Raw genomic sequence first — 20,490 nt, 5'->3', positions numbered from 1 at the left:
CTTCCAAACCCGCTTATCCAGGAAGCTGAAGCCTACCCTAGCAAGCAATGGGAGCAAAGCAGTAACGACACCTAAGAATAAATGTACTGTAAAATGCAACATAAATGTTTAACTTCAAGGCTTCAAGGTTAACTATCTAACCATTTATCGATCTTATAACTCATTTATCTAAGGCAGGATTGCAGGCTGCTGGAGACTATCTGACCCAGCATCGGGCACACGGCAGGTACCAAACCTGAACAGGATGCCAGCTCATATCCTTAAGAATAAACTTCAAATGCAATATAAATATTTGGGTCCATTCATTTACCTAATCGGTTTATCCAGGGCAGGGTTGTGGGAAGCAGGAGCCTATCCAAGCAAGCACTGGGCACAAGGCAGGAACAAAATCTAAGAATCAATGTACTGTACTATAAAAAGCAATAAAATGTGTTGGTTCAAGGCTGCAACCTTGACAATCAATCCATCCATCTATTTATTCATCTTGCTAACCCACTTATCTAGGACAGGGTTTTGGGAAACTGGAGCCCATCCAAGCAAGTATTGGGCACCAGGTAGGAACCAAACTTGGACAGTGTGCCAGCTCGAATCCCTAAGAATTAATTTTAAAATGCAATATACAGTAAACAGGGCGGCACGGTGGTAGCGCTGCTGCCTCGCAGTTAGGGGACCCGGGTTCGCTTCCCGGGTCCTCCCTGCATGGAGTTTGCATGTTCTCCCCGTGTCTGTGTGGGTTTCCTCCAGGCGCTCCGGTTTCCTCCTACAATCCGAAGACATGCAGAATAGGTGGATTGGCGATTCTAAATTGGCCCTAGTGTGTGCTTGGTGTGTTTGTGTGTGTCCTGCGGTGGGTTGGCACCCTGCCCAGGATTGGTTCCTGCCTTGTGCCCTGTGTTGGCTGGGATTGGCTCCAGCAGACCCCCGTGACCCTGTATTCGGATTCAGCGGGTTGGAAAATGGATGGATGGATATACAGTAAACGTTTCGGTCCAAGACTGCATACTTGACTATCCATCTGTGCATTCATCCATCCTTTTTTTTAAACCTGCTTATCCAGGGCAGGGCCACAGGCAGCTGGAGCCAACTCAAGCAACCAGCGGGCACAAGGCAGGAACAACACCTGGACAAGGCACCTGCACATATCCCCTAAATAGGCACTTACAATACAATATAAATGTCTGGGCCCAGGGCTACATGCTTGACAATTCACCCATCCTCATAATCTGTTTATCCAAGGAGCCTGGAGCCTACCTGAGGAAGCATCAAGTGCAAGGCAGGAACAATACATAAGAATAAATGTTCTGTAACATGCAATATAATATTTTGGGTCCAAGATTGCAAGAATGGCAATCCATCCATCCACCCATCTATTCATCTTGGTAACCCACTTATCTAGAGTGGGTTCGTGGGAAGCTGGACCCTATCCAAGCAAGCACTGGGCACAAGGCAGGAACCAAGCTTGGCCAGGGTGTCAGGATAAATCCCCAAGAATAAATTTTAAACTGCAATATAAACATTTGGGTCCTGGACTGCATGATTGACTATCCATCCATCTGTCCATCTTCTTAACCCGCTTATCTAGGGCAGGGCTACAGGAAGCTGGAGCCTACCCAAGTATGCAGCAGGCACAAGGAAGGAACAACACCCCATATTCTTAAGAAGTAACTTAAAATTTGGGCAGAGTTGTGGCTCTGTGGCTAAGGATCTGTGCTGGTATCCGGGAGGTAGACGGTTCAAATCCTGTTACTACCAGAAGGGATCCTACTCCGTTAGACTTTTGAGCAGGACCCTTAACCTGAAAATTGTTCCAGGAGTCCTGCATAACGACTGACCTTGCGCTCTGACCACCAAACAACCCAAAAGGTCATGCAAAAAAGGTATTTTCCTCCAGGACTGTACTAAAAGGCAATATAAATGTTTGGGTAAAGGGCTGCCCTCTCGTTTTAATCATGTTATCAAAATTTTGCCAGAGTCCGGTATAGCTTAATGAATACGCCATTACCTGCACACCTCCTCCCCTGGCAGGTGAGCCTCTCCCCCTGGTTTCTATGGCAGCGCAATACAAATAAAGAAATAAACGCGTTTCGCCAGCGCTTATACTTCGCTCATATTTTCCAGAAAGTCAACTCTCTCATTCCTTAAACTGGTCAATGCCACAGCCGCAGGTGAGTCAGAATGGGGCGGCCAGGAAGGTGGTGCCGCGAACACCTCTCAGCAGGTCGGTGCCCTCCAGCGATGAAGTTACGCGGAAAGCGCTGGCACCTCTGCGCATGCGCGACATCCTGAGGCGATTTAAATCAGATTGGGAGCCCAAACAGACGTAACAAACACGGGGAGAGAGAGAGAGAGATAAATCGAGCAAGCGAGAGAGAGAGAGAGAGAGAGAGAGAGAGAGAGGGTGGCAGGCAGGCACACACAAAACCAACTCATTCCTGCCACGTCCATGAAAATTTCTTTCATCACAACAACTTCACAGCACTTAAAGTTATCGAAGAGGCTTCATAATACGCAGAACACGAGGTGTCATCCGCTACACGTCATTTTAGTTTCTTTTTATTGAATGCATAATTAAAAGTTAATGTTACCTGTTCGCAGGTGACGCTCAATGTGGGACGGGCTTCTCGATGGCGATGATCCTTCCTTACCCTCAGCCGGCTCGAGTGTCGCCGTCCTTTCATGAATATTCCCAAACGTTAGAAAGAAAACGTGTTATCAGTTTATACAAAACTCCCAGCTTTGCTTGCTTGTGGTCGCACGTGCTTTTGTTTTTATTATTCCTTGTGTTTTATTCCGTTAACTCTTTTTCAGATGCTTTTAAAAATTTTGCACAGGCACAAAATTCCGCTTCCACCATATGCGCGAGCGCAGTGCCCCGCTCGTTCCTCGGCAACCTGCGCCGCTGTGAGTGAGCCGTGAGGTGAGTTGGGCGAGCGCGTCGGTCCTCCTCCCCCTGCTGCTGCTGCTCGTTCGCTCCTCCCTCAGCTCCCTCCGTCTTACTGACCCAGGAAAGACCGGATTAGCGTGACGTGTGTCGTGGCACAGGTGCCCGTGCCAAGCTGTTACCCACCACCTGTGGGGGAAGGGGAGGGGTGTCAGTTTACAGTGTGCCATCATTAACTGTCCTCTTATGTAAGTGGCGTGCGTGACGTTTGTAAGCTGCTATTATTATTGAACATCTAGCAATAATAATTAAAAATCCTTAAGAAAGTGCTTAGAATAAAGAGATTATTTAATAGGCAAATATTCAGAATTAAAAAAAATACAGTGCCTTGTAAAAGTATTTGTCCCTTCTTGATTTCCTGCATTTTTTCTTATTCATAATACTTCATTGTTCCTCATCACCAAACAAATCCACCTTAAAAAAAGGGTGTGTCTATGTACTTGTGTGTCCGTCCTGTTGCTATGTCTCTGTCATTCCCATAGATGGCACATCACAAACATTAGCACTGCTTTTACAAATCCCATACCAAATGGCATATAACAGAGAAGTATGCATTGCATTTGTCATTCCAACAGATGGTGCATCTCAAACATTTGTACTATTGAATTGCCAAGTGACATATCTGTTGCATTTGTCATTCCAACAGATGGTACATCACAAACGTGTAGTAATGCATCAAATGGCATATAATAGAGACATATGCATTGCATTTTTCCTTCTAACAGGTGGCACATCACACACATTAGTGCTGCTTTTATGAATTCCATACTATTGGCTTCTAACAGAGACATATGAATGGCATTTGTCATTTCAACAGTTGGTGCATCACAGACTTTAGCACCGTTTTTTATAAATCCCATTCCAAATGGAATATAACAGAGAAGTATGCACTGCATGTCATTCCAACAGATGGTGCATCACAAACATTTGTATTATTGAATTGCCAAATGACATATAGAAGTGACATATCTGTTGCATTTGTCATTCCAACAGATGGTGCATCACAAACGTGTAGTAATGCATCGAATGGCATATAATAGAGACATCTGCATTGTATTTGTCCTTCTAACAGGTGGCACATCACACACATTAGTGCTGCTTTTATGAATTCCATACTATTGGCTTCTAACAGAGACATATGAATGGCATTTGTCATTTCAACAGTTGATACATCACAGCCATTAGCATTGCTTTTACAAATCCCATTCCAAATGGAATATAACAGAGAAGTATGCACTGCATGTCATTCCAACAGAGGGTGCATCACAAACATGTGTAGTAATGCATCGAATGTCATATGATAGAGACATCTGCATTGTATTTGTCCTTCTAACAGGTGGCACATCACAAACATTAGCACTGCTTTTACGAATTCCATACCAAATGCCTTATAACAGAGGCGCACATATTGCATTTGTCATTCCAACAGAAGGCGCATCACAATTAGGCTCCTTTACATACACCTTTATCTCACATGTATTATGTTTGATACTTCTAGCATTAAGGTAAGCTATTTCTAATGTGTTACTCGTTTTACTTTTACATTTAAACGTTGGATTAGGTTTTAGGGTTAGGGTTACATTACTATGCATTTTCATTTTTCCACTATTGTTTGATGGACAGTTATCCCGCCCCTAGACATACCCACAATACCTCTGGTCTGCAGTAACCCTTCTTGAGCTCAGAGTGCGACGACACTCGAGTAAAACCAAGTGGCATAAACATGCAATCTAACTGGCTGTCCAGCAGAGTGCCTAAATCGTGATTTTTGGGCCAGTAACATTAGAAATGCCTTCGTTCTGCAGGATTTTTTGGAAACATGGAATAGAGTCCAGCTGCAGACCTCCAGAGCTCCACTCCATTGAGGAGGTTGTGGCTTACATTATACATCTGGTGATACTATGGTTCAGATTAGGGTTGGGGGAGGAGTCATCTGACTCCAGTCAATTAAACCAGGTGGCACAAACCTGCAATCCAATTGGACGTCCAACGGGGCTTTTGAATCACGGAGCTCTGTAATTGGACCCACTGCAAAAAATTACTTCATTGTGATGAATTTTACAAATATAACAGACTTCCATGTAATGAGTTTTTGAAATATTAGTTCTATAGGTAACTGGTCAGGAGCAAAAAAAAAAAAATGAGGAGTTCGTTCTAACAGAATTTTCACCTGTATATCTTTTATCTTACAAAAATTCCTTTTGTGTCTAGCTGGGGTTTTTGACAGGATTTCCCCCTCTAGTGGGATTTTTCAGAAGTGCTTTTGGGACTTATGTACGTTGGAATCTTCTAGTTCACGACAAAGTGCTTAGACGGTGCTTTGAGGAGACATCTCACGGTGTCGCTTTGCGATTGATCATTTTATCAGGTTGAGGTGAACAGCTTGTATTCCTAAGATGCCCAGCGGAGAGAACATTGAAACGAAGAGTGTCTAACAGCTGCTTTTTAAGCAGCAGCAAAATGGATAATATCAGTCTTTTCTACCCTGTTTACAAAAGCAAACTCTTTCTGTGATGGGGTCAATTGTGCTGATTACTTTAGGAAAACACAATCACTGCAAATCGCCTTTGGAGCGTAAGGATATTGGATGTATGGCGGAATCACACAGATGGGCATGACACGACTCAGGGATGATGGTGAGATTCCTGACTGGTTAAGCTGAAACATGCCCATTGCCAAATATCCTACAGTTTAAACCTGTAATGGAACTTAACGGGATTGCATGATTTCTGCCTGATGGTCTCCTTAATGTAGGCTTCAATTCAGCACCCCATGTCCAAGAGGATGGTTCTAGGAAGACTAAATTAGCTAATAAGTCAGTCTTCACCATGAGCCCAAATATCATCACGATCCCTGCTAGCTCTCAATATGGAAGATATTACCAGTAGCAGGCAAATGCTGCCATTGCCAGTTATGTCCTACAACACACAGCACTACCTTTTGACATGTTAAAATGAGAAGGTAGAGCAAGTCCCAAAACATTTGGGGTGCTAACGGGGCAAACCCCATTTAATTTAAAGAAAAAACAAAAATGAACTGAACAGGCACATGGTGGCGCTATACGAACATTACAGGCAATGGCCTTTTATCGTCCTCTAGTGGCGGTCTCTGTTGTTACAGATATGGAGTCCCTCCTCTCCAAATGAGATGTCACCTTTAAGCAAAGATGTATCTTTGCAGCCAGGAGCCGAATGTCAAGTAGAAGGGGCAAAGTCAAGTGGGAGGTGAAGTTTTTCAAAATAAAAAATTTGTTACACATGAAGTTGTCAAAATAAAGGTTTGTGATGAATATTCTGAAGTTTTCACACCTATCTCCATATATAAAAGCCAAATAGCACTGACTCACTCATCACGAAATCTCCTGAACCATGAGGACTTGGGACTTGAAATTTGGAATGTAGGTTACCCTTGGCCCATCGGTGCTCACTAAGAAACGGTTTGAAAATTTCGTTGTCCAAGTGTGAAATTCCTTATAGTTATTAAGACCCGTTTGTATGTCTGTCCGCTTTTCACGAGAGAACTACTTAACGGATTTTGATCGGGTTTTCTTCTATACTTTTCTTGAACATTCTGTTGATATTGCGACTTCTCCCATCACGCTAAGGATCATAGTTTTTTTGCGGTACCGATTTATTAGCACGAACCTGAGAGAGGCTCATCGGGCTGCGGGGTCCTCCTCACTCATGCGTCTGCCTCGGGGCGTAACCTTACCTCTGCTTAGTTAGCAAAGGGGAGAACTACTTAACGGATTTAGATCATTTATTCTTTTCTAGAACTTTCTAGAACATTCTGGTTGATTTAGCGACTTCTCTTATTGCGTTAAGAATCGCTTGCAGGAGTGATATATTCGCGTTAGTCCAAGAGGGAGGGTGAAGAGTGACGTCAGGAGTGGGTAGCCGCGCCAGGCCCTCCTCACTGTCCTGTTGCACTAATACGGGTGGGATGGCTAGTCTTTATATATAATAGAGACAGTATACAATTTAAATATACAATTTAAGCAGAATTGACAGAATGCACTGCAAGAAGAGTTAAGCCAAATTCCTAAAACACAGACCTAGACCAAAACCCGCCAGCCTAAGATCCACACCAAGATCTTGAATTCCATAACCAGCCTGATGACCAACTTTTACAAAGGCCAGCCTGGATGTTTCCAATTAAATTGGACAATGCAATGAAGCCTAGCAGACAGGATTGAGAGGTGAAAGTTGTTGCGAACCTTACCTTGTCTAAGCAGGTTTAGGAACTGCAGGGTCTCTGACCGCACGTTCCTACAACATATCTTGGGGACCTCTCTACCATCCATCGAGGTCACGTTCATCAAGTGTTTTGAAGGATCGCTCCCACCCTTCCCGCAGTCTCTTTGTCCTACAAAGGTATCGTAGCATTAAGACCATTTCTGCCCGGGTCTGCAGCAGCATCTTCTACCCCTTGGATGTCTGGAATCAGAACTCTGTGCTGTCCACCTCCCCTCAGATCTACTTCTAGTAGTTGATCCGAATGACATGGCATTCTTGCACATCTGGTAATGTTGTGTCTCATTCTTAGTGGTTGTTATCATTAACCTAGAATTAATTAGCTCAAATTACTGTATTCAATCTCTTCATCATTTATTTAGTTACCGTATTTACGCGTGTACCAAGCACACATTTCTTCCCGAAAATTAGCATTAGAAAATCAGGTGTGCGTCATACACGAAGAAATGTAATTCTGTAATGTTTATTTCTTCTGCTTGGGCTCGCTTGCTCGCCCACTCACGCTCTCTCTCTCGCTTGCTTGCTCGCTCACTCCCGCTCTCTCTCTCTCTCGCTTGCTTGCTCGCTCACTCACGCTCCCTCTCGCACGACAGCGCTCTCTCTCTCTCTCTCTCTCTCTCTCAACACTTCCTATACAATCATAACCCACGTCATACACGGGGCAAAACTTTTTTCTCGATTTTCTTTGTAAAAATTAGGGTGCGCGTCGTACAAGGGGGGCGTGTGGTACACGAGTAAATATGGTAATCACTAAGTACAGTACAGTGTGGTATAGTCTGAGTATAGTAGAGCTTCCTACTTGTCCTGCACTTATCCCATTTTTTGTGTTATACTCTATGTGTTCAATTTGATTGTCAGCGTTTCTCAACCCTTAAGTATTTGCGACCCGAGTTTTCATAACAGTTTTAATCACGGCCCCCCTAACATTTTTTTGAAACCCTAATAAAATGTACTCCTATATTTTTTGCTGCCGATACACCGCTACAAGTTTTATTATACCTACTTAACTTTTATCGATATTTATCTAGTATCAGAATGCAGTTTAAGTTCATTTGTTTTGGTTTCAATTGATGTATTTTTGATATTTTCCATTCTTGTTTTCTTTTCTTCGCGCCCCCTTTTTTGTTACTTCGCCCCACAGGTTGAGAACCGCCAGTGTATGTGTTACAACGAGGTCCTGGCCAGTGTTGGTGCAAGGTTATTTTGCACCCTAGGCCAAGCTTATTACTGATTGGTAGCTAGTCTGTGTGGCTGGGGCTGGGTCTGGGTATTCCCCCCCTTATGATCTGTGCCCTAGGACTTAAAGATGGCACCAGCCCTGGGCCTGGGGGAAAGTCATTTTGTGCCACTGTATGCTCTGATATTGTGTATGGACAGAGTGACAATAAACTCCTTCTCGACACTGCAGTCCCTCACACTTGACATTGGCTGCAGTGATACCCTCCTCCCCTTAAGGGGCGTCTCCCTTTTATATCAGAAGGGGCGGGGCTTCTCAGGCTCCGTTGCCCTCAAGGGGCGGTTTCTCGGTGCTGTGAGGGAAGACAGGATTCAAGGCAGATAGGAACAGCACCCCCTCTCATCCTAGGGTGGTAACACACGTCTTAGGTGAGCCTCTGACACACATGCGTGACACACACTGGGGTCCATGGCTGTGTGTAGGTCTTAAATAAAAGTGGTGTAGCTCAGGCCCCATGTCTCGTCAGACCAGAATATTTGTTTCTTGTGCTCTTATCTAATTATTTATTTATTATATTACATATCTGTTGACTATATTTATGTATCTAGATTGCAAATACCACACATTGCATCAATGTTCATATTGCTAGCTACACGTCAATATTGCTGCTACTTCTTTGTCTTGTCTTGTTTGTGTTTTAATTTATATTTCATTCTATTTTTAATTTATTATTTGCACATCATGTTGTCACACTGTAGACCCTGAGCTTCACAATTTCATCTGTCTGTATACTTGTATATGGTTGAGATGACAATAAAGTTCACTTTGACTTTCATCTAGCGAATCAACCATAAACGCCTGACTGACGGAGTGTTGTTAAGTCGGTTGTGCTTCCGTCAGGTTCTCCCATTTCAGCAGAGCACTTCTCACTATTCATGGCTCAGGTATCGGGGGCACCACCAGTGCAGAGCTTGGTCAGGAATGGCAGCAGGCAGGTGTGAGGGAGGTGAAGACTTTTGGAGGATGGCCTGAAGGGTGTCAAGAAGAGCAGCAAAGAAGCCAAGAAAAACATCAGGGACAGACTGAGAGACAGGGATTGGACTGATGAGGACTGCTGGGGTCAAGTCGTTTTCTTGGAGGAATCCCCTTTACGATTGTTTGGGGCATCCGGATAAAAGAAAAGATGAGCGGCGCTACCATCAGTCCTGTGTCAGGCCAACAGTAAAGCATCCTGAGACCATTCATGTCAGCCAAGGCAGTGCAGGGCTCACTCACACAGCCATGAATAAAGAACGGGACCAAAACATCCTCTGAGGGCAACTTCTCCCAACCATCCCAGAACAGTTTGGTGATCAGCAATGCATGATGGAGCACCGGGCCATAAGGCAAAAGTGACAACTAAGCGACTCGGAGAACAAAACATCACAATTTGGGGTTCATGGCCAGGACATTCCCCATTGAGAACTTGTGGTCAATCATCAAGAGGCGGGTGGACAAACAAAAACCCACCAATTCTGACAAACTCCAAGCATTGATTATCAAGAATGGGCTGCCATCAGTCAGGATTTGGCCCAGAAGTTGATTGCCAGCCTGCCAGGGCAAATTGCAGAGGTCTTGAAAAAGAAAGAAGGGCCATCACTGCACATCTTGACATAAACGCCATGTCATTGTCAAGAAAAGCCTTTGAATCTTCTGAAATGCTTGTAATTTAACTTCAGTAGACCACGGAAACATCTGACACAAAGATCGAAAAACACTGAAGCAGCAGACTCTGTGAAGACCAACACTTGGCTCATTCTCAAAACTTTGGGCCACAACTGTAAATGAAAGAATTATGAAAATATTATTCAATTACTTGAAGAAGTGACTAATTACTTGATCAACTGATAACTAAAAATATATTGCATTTATATGACAGTATAAATGTCTGATTTTTTCTTAAAGTAACTGGAACTTTAATAGTTCACTCATTCATTTAGTATCATAAATCCATTTGGGAACAACGGGTGGTAATAATAATATTCTCCCTTAAAATATTACAAAGTAGTACTTAAATACAAAAGACTGTACCTGGATGTATGAAATCTCTTGCTTAACAAAACAGCTGAAAGAAGAATCGAAAATAAGATCTCACATACAAAACATTCATCCATCCATCCATTATCCAGCCCGCTATATCCTAACTACAGGGTCACGGGGGTCTGCTGGAGCCAATCCCAGCCAACATAGGGCGCAAGGCAGGAGACAAACCTCGGGCAGGGTGCCAGCCCACCGCAGGGCACACACACACACAATCGTATTTATTCGATTTTAAATTAAATTCACTTAGTTACGGTGAATTTGGATTACAAATAATTAAGGAAAGGAACAACATTTATGATGAACAAGAAGATAAAACTGAATTCAAAAGATTAAGTGAAAACGCGAAGCTGGACAGAAGTCGACTATTCCCGTCAATATCCGCGCGCTTTACTGTCGGAATGGAAGTGAAGATTCTGAGAAAAAAAAGTGCGCGCACGACTTCCGCAAACGCTGATTGGTGAACGGCTTTCAGATTTTACTTACTAATCATAAGGATATGGAGACTCCGGACATTTTCAAAATTTTATAAATTCCTCCCGGACAGTCCATGGCGCGTTAAAAATGAGGACATGTCCACAGTGGTGTAGCTAGGGCGGTCCGCTCCGGGCGGCACATTTTTGGGGGCGGCATTATTGGCCAAAAGGCTCAGTACATTTCTCGTGTAAGCAGCAGGGGTCGAAAAAATATCACCCATGGTTGGAAAAAGTCAAATTCTCTGATTTTTATCCACAAATGCTTCAAAAATAATTTTCAGACTGTCCATCTGTGACGGCATCTGACACAGCAGCTGGAATGTATGAGGCAATAACTGAAATAAACTGAAACATCACACCGATCATAAATTCTAGGAAGATAAACAACTAATTTACAATTTATAATCTCATTTCGTTATCAATCCGAAGGCGTTCTTGCTCTGCGCAGAAAACATCCCCACCTATCACTTGTACACTACATTGGTTCTGGTTTTCGCAGCGTAATTATATTAAACTAATAATTAGAACACGGCTTATCAGTGCGCCTGTACTATATTCTTGTCTAGGTGATGCTTATAAATAATTATATGTAAAAAAATATTGCTATTTCTCTATACAGTATATGAATAAATCTATACAAACTCGTGCTACGCCACTGAATGTCCGGGAAAATGAGGACGGTTGGCGGCCCTATTTAAAGACTCAAGGAGAAGTAATAATAATAATAATAATAATAATAATAATGGCGCAGTGGGTTTCCTCCCACGATCCAAAGACATGCAGGTTAGGTGGATTGGTGATTGTAAATTGGCCCTAGTGTGTGCTTGGTGTGTGGGTGTGTGTGTCCTGGTGGGCTGGCACCCTGCCCAGGATTGGTTCCTGCCCAGGATTGGCTCCAGCAGACCCCCGTGACCCTGTGTTTGGATTCAGCGGGTTAGAAAATGGATGGATGAATTTATATAGCGCCTTTCCCATGCTCAAGACACTTACAGAATATAAGGTATACAGTGCATTGTACAAACCAAATTAATAAATAAAGAAGATTAAGACAGTAAATTCAGAGAAAAGCCTAACAGACATCATAACTGATGGTCCCGCACACACACGCACACACGCACACACACGCGCACACACACACACGCACACACACACACGCACAGGTTACATGAGCATCTTGACAGAGAGGTAAACTGAGAGAATGACGTCAAGTCGAGCTAAAAGCCTTCCTGAACAGATGAGTTCTGAGTTGTTTTTTAAAAGAATTCATGGAGTCAGCTGACCTGATTCATTTCGGTCGGTCATTTCAGAGTCTGGGCACTCGCTATACAGCTGAAGGCCCTGCTGTCACCCATGGAGTGTAGATTAGCAGGGGACACAACAAGATTGCCAGAATCAGAGGACCTTAGTGGGCAGACAGGCACATAGTGATGGAGAAGGTCACTGATGTAGTTTGGCGCGAGCTTATTTAAGGCTTTGTAGGTTATTAGTAGGATTTGATATTCGATTCTGTAAGACACAGGGAGCCAGTGAAGATGGAGCAGGATGGGTGTGATGTGCTCACTGCTGCTGCAGGTTCCAGTCAGGACTCTTGCAGCCGAGTTTTGAATAAGCTGGAGCTGTGATATAAGATTAGAAGGGGCGCCTGCCAGCAGCGAGTTACAATAATCGATGCGGGATGTGATAAAAGCAGGGACAAGTGTCTCAGCGTTAGAAAAGGAGAGGAAGGAGCGAACACGGGATATGCAAACAGGAGGCACCCGAGTAGAATTTGGAGGGCCACATCAAAGGGTCTTAACACATCTAGGAATGAGGGATTTAAGTTTTTGATTAAAACAAATGTAAATCCTTTCTGAAAGCATGTTGTCACTTTGTCAGTTTGGGTCATTGAGTGTAGACTGTGAAGAGTGCAGATGGCAGGCAGGGTAACGTAGTGGTTGAGGTTGACATTTTGGAAAAAACGAAAGAAATGGAAACCAAGCGTATCTCTAATATCATTAAGTCACCTTGGATAAATAATAATTAATAATAATAAGACTGATGGGCAAAAATGGCAAATGCATCCGTTTAAAATGAAATCTAAAACATAATAAAGTGGTCTGAAAGTGAAGGGATCCGAATACTTTCTGAATCCACTGTACATAAATAATTAAATAAAATATTCAAAACATAACACACAAGAGGATCAATACCACCAATTACAAAATTTACCAGATAAATGTTAAAGAGAATGTGACTTGAGCCAAAGAGAAAACCCTGCATGTTGAAAAGAATCAAATTAGAGAACAACAATCCGATAAAATGGCAGAGAAGAGACACTCAGAGGACTCCTCTGCTTCACCGCCACACCTGCTCTCTCAAACCCCAACTCCGTGTTTGACCAGAGGTGTTTGCAGGTGCGGTTTGCCGTGAACCCCGACCCTGCCTTTGCTTCCTTGGATGGAGCGCGTGGGCGAGAGGGGCTCGTGTCCTTCCCGTAAGCGATGTCTGTGTGTACTATAAGCGTCACGTCCTCGCCTCTGCTCTGCTCAGCTGCTCCAGTTTCTACCTCTTGGATTTACATAAGCACTCCGTCAATAGCAATTTATTAAATGGATGTCCAGTACTTTTTATTTAGGCTTTTTTTTGTACCATCTGTTAAGCCTTTGGTCAATGACTTAATACTCTAAAAATGAAAAAAATGGGAAGGCGTGGGGGCAGTGGGGGGTTGCAGCATGTGTTCTGTTTATTAAAATCATATTAGAGCACACTGGCGACTGTGAAATGATCAATACAAATGTTCATTACATAAAAAGTCACCACATTGAGTTAGTGACGAACTTTGCTACTAGATAGATAGATAGTTAGATAGATAGATAGATAGATAGATAGATAGATAGATAGATAGATAGATAGATAGATAGATAGATAGATATGAAAGGCACTATATAATGATAGATAGATAGATAGATAGATAGATAGATAGATAGATCTGAAGGGTACTCTTATAATAGATAGATAGATAGATAGATAGATAGATAGATAGATAGATAGATAGATAGATAGATAGATAGATATGAAAGGCTCTATATAATAGATAGATAGATAGATAGATAGATAGATAGATAGATAGATAGATAGATCTGAAGGGCACTCTTATAATAGATAGATAGATAGATAGATAGATAGATAGATAGATAGATAGATAGATAGATAGATAGATATGAAAGGCACTATAAAATAGTTACTATATAATTAACATATATATTGACAGATATGAAAGGCACTATATGATGGAAAAGGCATTATGCAATTAACAAATAGATTTTTTTTTGTCCATAGGGGGAGATTTGGCTTTTTAAGGAAGCTCTTTAAATAAGTACATAAATGGATAAATAAATATGTATACACACACACACACTATGGTCTGAACACACACCAAAATGACTAAAATGAAAGCAAACTTCCAACTTGGCTGCCCTATTCCCAGTTAGGCACTACATATACGTATTGCTGTTGGTATGTCAGAGCCCCCCAGTCGTATTTCTTCACACACTTCAGCTGAATGATTTTTTGGCTAAAAGTCCTCAGTGTTGTTGGGTCAGAGACAGGATGTGCAGCGTTGTTCATAATAGCACTCAGTTTTGTTTTAATTCTCTCCGTTGTTACAACTTCCTAGGAGTCCAGAGTGCATCCCATAAACCGAGCCTGCAATTTTAATTAGCTCATTACTTTGGTGGGCCTTTCTTGAAGTGATGTTACCAACCCAGTACACCACACTGGCCATCCAGACCTATAGAAAATGTGAAGGATGTCACTTCCCACATTAAAGTTCCGCGGTCTCCTAAGGAAGAAGTATCTGCTCTGCGTTATTTTTTCTGTAGTTCCTCTGTGTTCTGAGACCAGTTCAACATGTCATTAATGTGGACCTCCAAGTACTTGTGGGAGTGGACCACCTCTACAATTACTCCTTGAAGGGTGACTGGACACAGAGGCTCTTTAGTGAAGTGAAGGTCAATAAGCAGTTCCTTGGTTTTGCTGATGTTAAGTTGCAGACAGTTCTCTTTACACCAAGAAGCAAACTTGTCCACTCGACTCCCCTCCTCTGTCTCATCTCCATCATCAGTGCAGAGTCATCTGAGAATTTCCACAAGTGACACAACCTGCTGCTCTATTTGTAGTCAGAGGTGTACCAAGTGAGCAGACAGGCCTGTTCCTTGTGGTGCTCACACAGTCCTAGAGTCTCACAAACTGGGGTCTGCCTGACAGATGGTCCATTATCCCGGACCCCACAGGCTTATAGGCCAGCATTTGTTTTTACACTGTGAAGACACAAATATGACAGATGATTAAGAAGAGAAAGAGCAGAACACGGCACTGTATTTAGATAAGCACTCATAATAATAATGTGTCACACATGGAGGTGCAGTGTGTCAGCTTTGAAGAGGAGCTTGAAGGGTGCACTGAAAAAAATGATGCATTGGATTTATTTAAAAATCTAAAGTCATTTTAAAAGGCAATTGAAGTATATGAGAAAAAATGTGCTTGCAAGCACAAATCAAAATGTTAACTCGAATAAGTTTTGTGATATTAACTTAAATAAAACCCAAAAGCTAAGTCTTATTAATTAAACACTGAGAATTAAATTAACACAATGCATTTAGTATACTTAGTAGACTCAGTTAGGCTGATTAAGTAATACCAACTTGGTGATCCACCTTAATAAATAAGGGTCTGTCTGTCAGTCCAGCTGCTATGTCTCTGTCATTCCAACAGAAGGCGCATCACAAATGTTTGTAGTTATAAAATGAATTGCATTTGTCATTCCAATAGATGGCAATTCATAAATATTAGCACTGCTTTCATGAATCTCATACCAAATGGCAAATAACAGAGTCATATGCATTGCAGTTGTCATTCCAACAGATGGCATATCACCAATCATTAATATTGCCTTTATGATTCCCATACCAAATGGCTCAAAACAGACAAATATCATTGAATTTCTCGTTCCAATGGATGGTGCTTCACAAACATTTTTAGGAGTGCATTACATTTTCCATTCCAACAGATGGTGCATCACCAATCATTAGTATTGCCTTTATGATTCCCATACCAAATGACTCAAAACATACAAATATCATTGAATTTGTCATTCCAACAGATGGTGCATCACAAATATTTGTAGCACTACACTGCATTTATCAGAGACAGACGCATTGCATGGTGCACTGCAAATGTGCCATTTCTGCCCATCAATCGCCACCTAATAAGCCATAATGACAGAATTAAAATGCATTTTCAGTTAGGCTTGCAACGTTATTCAAAATCAAAAACTAAAATCTCTCAATTCCTTTAAATTTTCAGACCCTTTGCTTTGGCACTCTGTATTGTGCAGCTTTGCCTGAATTCTCCTTGAGATGTGTCTACCTGTGAAAAACTAAATTGATTGGACATCATTTAGAAAGACCCCTGTGTACCTGTGCGTGTGAAAGGCCCCACAAATCAAAACCGCATGTCAGGACAACAAACAAGCCATGAAGTCCAAGGAACTCCCTCCCTGTAGATCTCCATGATCAAATTGTGAAGATCAGGACAAAGAGGAGAACGCCATATCTGTACCTTTGAGTGTTCCCAAGAGCCCAGAAGTTTGGAATCACCAGGACTCTTCTTAGAGTGGCCCCTCAGGCCAAATTGAGCAACCAGGCAAGAAGGGCCTTGGCCACGGAGGTGAGCAGAAACTCCATGGTCACTCTGACGGAGCTTCAGAAGTTCTCCGCTGAGATGGTTATCTTCCTAACAGGTTCTCCCATCTCAGCATCACTCCATCGATCAGACATTTATGGTAGAGAAGCTAAATGGAAGCCACTCTTGAGTAACAGGCATTTAAAGGACTCAGAGAGCAAAAGAGGGAAAAGATTCTCTGGTCTGAGGAGACAAAAATTGAACTCTTTGGGAAGAAGTCTGGTAGAAGAACAAACAGCTGCCTAATACCATCCATACAGTTAGACATGACGATGGCTCAACATCATACTATGGTGGTGCAGGGACAGAGAGCCTGGTCAGAAGTGAGAGAATATCAGAAAGATCCTTGAAGATAACCTGCTCCATAGTGTACACTGTGGAAGAAATCATTACCTTAAATACATTTCTCTATTATATTAAAAACGTTTTCCATCATGTTATTCAGCCTTGACCACGCCCCTCCACGCCGCTCACCCAATCATACTGCGCACATCCTCTGTCCGTCCCACCCTGTGACACTCTCAGTGCTGCTAACTTGGCCTTCAATGCAGTTGGTTATAATGGCAAGGCAGAAAAGCAAATGATCTATTCAAGAACATCAAATGTTAGATTCCTATAGAAAAACAGCGGCAAGAGCTGATAATGAATGCCGAGAAAAGAAAGTGAACAAAAAAGAGCTGCATATAATAAAAATCAAGAACAAAGAGAATCATTCAATAAATGTGAAAGAGAAAAATATCCTGAACAATATGTGAACAGAAACGCAAAAAAGTAACATTTATGGAATGTAAGCTAAAGGATAAAGTAACTCATGATATTGTTTTTGACGAAGCATTAATGTAATTTAATTTTTAATTTACTTTTTAATATGTTTTACTTTTTTACTTTTACTTTTTACTGCAGTTTATTATTCATTGGCATTTAAAATAGACAGTTGTAGTGAAATCCTCAAGTAACTGATTTTCTTTCTATAATAACAAAGCACCAAATTATCCTCCTCGAGCCCCATAAACTCTTCTATATACCACCTCTTGGAATTACAATCGCTTTCTCTATTGGAGGGGCGCCCTAATGCCCTTCGAGCATCTCAGACAGCAGGTGCTCAGTTGGCGAGTGAAGCAAGCAGGGGCCATAGCCACCTATAATCTATTAATAATCCACCCAAAGAACCAGGCAGGAGGAAGCTTGTCCATTGTGTCTTTTATTTCTCTTCATAAAGTGGGATGCACTTCATCACAGCAGCCTGAGACGCAATGGTCACAAAGTAAAGACATAGAGCTGTATTTATAGATAACTGAAGTTACATAACAGGGCTCAATTACAGGTACAGTAATCCCTCGCTATATATCGCGCTTCGACTTTCGCGGCTTCACTCTATCGCGGATTTTAAATGTAAGCATATCTAAATATATATCACATATTTTTCGCTGGTTCGCGGATTTCTGCGGACAATGGGTCTTTTAATTTACGGTACATGCTTCCTCAGTTTGTTTGCCCAGTTGACTTCATACAAGGGATGCTATTGGTGGATGGCTTAGAAGCTACCCAATCAGAGCATGTATTACATATTAACTGAAACTCCTCAATGCTATAAGATATGTTTGCCGTGCAGTGCTCGATTGTTTGCTTGTCTCTGCCTCTATCTCACCCTCTCTGACATTCTCTGTAGTGATGGGAAGTTCGGATCATTTTACTGACTCGGATCTTTGAGTCTCGTTCAGCAAAATGAACAAATCATTTTTCGAGTCATTTCGTTCAATTCTCTTTCCAGCTCAGACTGCATAGGTTAAGCTTATGGGGCTGTCACGTGATGAACGAACGACTCAAACCCGAAGACTCAGAGATGAACTAATCAATTCTGTTTCCGGCTCAGACTGCATAGGTTAAGCTTATGGGGCTGTCACGTGATGAACGAACGACTCAAAAAACCCGAAGACTCGAAAAAGGTGAATCAATTCCAATACAGAAACTATAGGAAGTTGTGCAAATGCGCATGCGTGACTGAACGAATCACTCCTACGAGACGACTCGTTCTTCCCGAGTCACATTAAAGATTCGTTCAAAATGAACGAACCGTTCAAGAACGACCCATCACTAATTCTCTGCGCCTGACGGAGGGGCTGTGAGCAGAGGTGCTGTTTGCACAGAAGCTGTTTGCCTAGTGGATACGAACGCACCTCTAAGAAATGCCGCTTTATCGCAATGCTTCCAAAAGCACACTTATTGATTTTTTGGTGGTTTGCTTTAATCTCGCTCTCTCTCTCTGACGTTCTCTGCGCCTGACGGAGGAGATGTGAGCAGAGGTGCTGTTTGCACAGAAGCTGTTTGCCTAGTGAATACGGACGCACCTCTAAGTAATGCCGCTTAATCGCAATGCTTCCAAAAGCACACTTATTGATTGATTGTTTGCTTTAATCTCGCTCTCTCTGACATTCTCTGCGCTTGACGGAGGAGATGTGAGCAGAGGGGCTGTTTGCTTAGAAGATACTGACGCTCCTCTAAAAAATGCTGCGGCAAACTTAAAAGCACACGTATTGATTTTTTGATTGTTTGCTTTTCTTTGCGAGCGCGCTCTCTCTCTCTCTCTGAAATTCTCTGCTCCTGAAGAGAAGATATATTTGCATTCTTTTAATTGTGAGATGGAACTGTCATCTCTGTCTTGTCACGGAGCACAGTTTAAACTTTTGACTAAAGGGTGTTATTTCATGTCTAGAGGGCTCTAATAATGTTAACAGTGTGGGAGAGTTTAGAAGGGCTTAAAAATAACTATACTATATACTATAACTATATATGGTTTCTACTTCGCGGATTTTCATCTATCGCGGGGTTCCGGAACGCAACCCCCGCGATCGAGGAGAGATTACTGTAATGCTTACTTGGCGGCTTTGCCCCCTGCTTGCTTCGCTCGCCAAGCCTGCTCTACACGCTAGCCACTTCACGGCTTTCCCCCTCGCATATGGGGATGTACAACTTAAATAGATTGTTATCATCATGTGAATTGTTACATATGCATAATAGAACTATTTTACATGACAGCAAGTAATTAACCAGAGTAAAAAATAAATGTAATAAATTGAAAGAAAATGATGTTTCATGTTGCGTAAGAGGTATTCTTTGCGTTATATGTTTTCGTTCTGTTTCGCTTTGAAATTAACACACAAATACTTTTTAAACTTTTACTGTAAAACTTCAGTAAAAACAATATTTGGAATTTACTTTTCATCAATATCGCATTGAAATTTGATTCCGTGTTTGGACTTACATCATGACAACGCAACGTATAACTGCCCATGAGTGGATTTCATTTCTTTCTCTCTAATAAATAAAACTTTTTCAAATGTTTGTCCCTGTGATTTGTTAATTGTCAGAGCAAAACCTACTCTAACGGGAAACTGTAAACGTTTTAATACGAATGGCATACCAAGATCTCCTTTGGTGTCTAATACTATCGCCTGAAGATGTACCACATTACCTTTCTTGTCGCCTGTTAAAATTTTACATGTCAGAATTGTCTGACCAATTTTGAATACAATTAATCTTGTCCTACTGCATAGCCCATCACTCTGCATAAATTTCGCAATAACATTACGATACATCCTTCTTTCAACAGTAATTCGTGCTGTGGAAGACGGGATGGTGTTAATGGTTGTATATTGTCGCAGTAGGGGGCAGTAGTGCTCCCTTGAACCCTCAGGTACCACGCCAAACACCTGGTAAAAGTGCTACAATTATTCTTTTTATTATAATAATGTGCACTAAGCCCCCTCTACTCCACACTATTCATAAACCACAATAACAATAATAAATCAATAATAATCACAATCCTCCACTCCCAGACGCGTT

At 42.0% G+C, this 20,490-nt stretch overlaps 1 protein-coding gene across 1 annotated transcript in view; it reads right to left on the bottom strand.

Annotated features, from left to right (window-relative positions):
- The window catches only part of fhip1aa (FHF complex subunit HOOK interacting protein 1Aa), a 129,976-nt gene extending 127,037 nt beyond the window's left edge, over window positions 1-2,939 (bottom strand). The window contains exon 1 of the mRNA XM_039750251.1: window positions 2,586-2,939. The gene's annotated coding sequence lies outside the window, so the exon portion shown is untranslated. The remainder of the gene's footprint in view (window positions 1-2,585) is intronic.
- Window positions 2,940-20,490: the final 17,551 nt, after the last annotated feature.

Source organism: Polypterus senegalus, chromosome 4 (assembly GCF_016835505.1).
Source record: "Polypterus senegalus isolate Bchr_013 chromosome 4, ASM1683550v1, whole genome shotgun sequence".
Classification (NCBI taxonomy): Eukaryota; Metazoa; Chordata; class Cladistia; order Polypteriformes; family Polypteridae; genus Polypterus; species Polypterus senegalus.
The sequence above is the reverse complement of the archived record's forward strand: the minus strand, read 5'-3'. Positions and strand labels throughout refer to the sequence as shown.